Genomic DNA, 2,506 nt, shown 5'->3' with positions numbered 1-2,506 from the left:
GGTTGAAAAAGATTACTTGTACTTATTTTTTGAAAAAGCTAGTTTAATATTATTAAATTATTATTGTTGGTTTTATTTTTTATTTTTATTTATTTATTTTTTTAATCTTTATTATTGGTTTGATTTCATAATATCATCTAAATTTATTTAAGATTCAACATCAAATTTTAATTCTTAATAAGAAATCAAAAAAATATATAATCAAATATTGAAGGGTTAATTAGATATGATATTTGTTAATCTTTGAGTTATTATGACACAAGTTGTGACAACTTGACAATTCTAAATCTCATATTCACAGATAAATTAAAAAATTAAAATTCATAAACAAATTAGTAAATAAAATTTATTATTAAAGGTTAACTAGATATGATATCATTTTCATCCATGAGTTGTATAACACAAATTGTACAACTTGATAGTTCTAAAACTTATTTTTATAAATAAATAAATTTAAAATAAACTTTTTAAATTTTATTAATTAGATGTGACGTTTGTTAATATTTGAGTTGTTAAGATACAAGTTGTATCATTTGGTGGTTTTGAAACTTAATTTTAAAACTGAAAATAATATAAAATATTCTTAAACGGATTAACTAGATGAGACATCGTTTTAATCTTTGAATTTTGAGAAACGAGTTGTACAACTTGATAATCTTAAAATCCGCATTTTAAAATAATTATTCAAATCAAACAAACTTTTTTCGTCAAAACAAATTTTTTTTATCAATAACAAAACACACTTTCTTTAGAAACAACAAATACATTCGTATTTTTTTATCCAAAAACTAGGTAGCTTTAATTTCTTCATCGCACTGAGAGCTACGTAGGAGCAAGATTACACTCTTGTCAAGCAAATTAATAAAAAAAATTCATTAATTTCAAAATCACATTAAAAAAACTATTGATATTTATATTTAATAATAAGGAGAAATAATTATGTTTAAGTTAATATTAATTTTACACAGTTAATTATAGGTAACTGTATTTTAACGGATGTCATAGAGTGTTAATACATTCTCTATGCATAATTGACTCCCGAACTCAAAATTTTGTTTCAAGAACCATGTTTATTTTTATTTTTAAGGGTTTCTCAATATTTTCCCTATTTTAAAATAAACTTTGGTGACAACTCCATTAAATTCGAGAAAACATATTTTTACGTATCGGTGGAAAATATATTTTCTGTGTTTTGTTAATATCTATCAATGAAAAACATTTTTCTTGTGTTTTTTTAGTAATTATTTGTGATAAATAGTTATTTCGTGTTTTTTTATGTATCAATGACAAATATTTGTCTCGTTATTTTTTTACATTTATCGGCAACAAAAACTTATTCCTTGTTTTTATATGATAAGTTATAAATATTATTGCGCATTTTTTAATATTTATTGATGATGAATATTTTCCTCGTATTTTGTATATATGAGTGACACATATTTGTTATGTGCATTTTTATATTTATCAATGACAACTTTTTGTCTCGTGGTATTTTGTATGCATCAGTTATACATATTTGTCCTATATATTTTTACTATTTATCAGTGACATATATTTTGTATATATCTCTTATATTTGGTTTTGGTCTATAGATTGAATATGAGATAACTCGAAATATGATATTCAGTCTAATAATATTAACATTTGTCAGTTGAGTTAAGTCTTATGAATTATATATATCTCTTATATTTATTAATAACAAATATTTTTCTTGTGTTTTTTGATGTATTAATAAGAAATATGTGTCATGTATTTTATTAATATTTATCAAAAACAAATATTTATCTCATATTTTTTAATATTTATCAATGAGAAAGATTTGTCATGTTTTTTTATATATTAGTGATAAATATTTTCATGTATTTATTTTTGTATCAAATACATATATTTTTGCCATGATTTTTATTTTTTTCGTCAATAAATTTTTGTCCCATGTTTTCTATGTGCAACAATTTCAGATATTTATCCCATATTTTTCTTAATATTTATCAATAAAAAATATTTGTATCGTGTTTTTTATATATTGATAGCAAATATTTGTCACAAAAATTTTTATATTATTTATCACTGAGAAATATTTGTCTAATGTTTTTTATGTATTTTTTATAAATATTTATCCTAATTTTTTTTGTTGATATTTAAATGAGTTAAAGAGGACATTTTTCTACCATTTAATTGAATGAATAAATAATATATTTTTTATAATAATAAATTTATATTATATTGCATATTACTTTACCGTCTAATTTGACATAATGCTTTGGGAAATGAAAAACAAGTAAATAGAATATAACACACATTTGTTGTATGGATTTTACAACTAAAGAGTTGATCATTTGTTACACTAAGTCGTCAATTAATCTGTTTGTTTCCAATATCATTATATATTTGCACATAAATCTCTCTTCCTCTTTAATTACACAAAGATCGAGATAACAATTAGATCTAGACTCAGTAGGTACCCGTAAAAAATATTCATAATAAGTAGGGTAAAAACCACATAATG

This window comes from Cicer arietinum, chromosome 3, assembly GCF_000331145.2.
Source record: "Cicer arietinum cultivar CDC Frontier isolate Library 1 chromosome 3, Cicar.CDCFrontier_v2.0, whole genome shotgun sequence".
NCBI lineage: Eukaryota > Viridiplantae > Streptophyta > Magnoliopsida > Fabales > Fabaceae > Cicer > Cicer arietinum.
Note: the sequence above shows the minus strand (reverse complement) of the source record.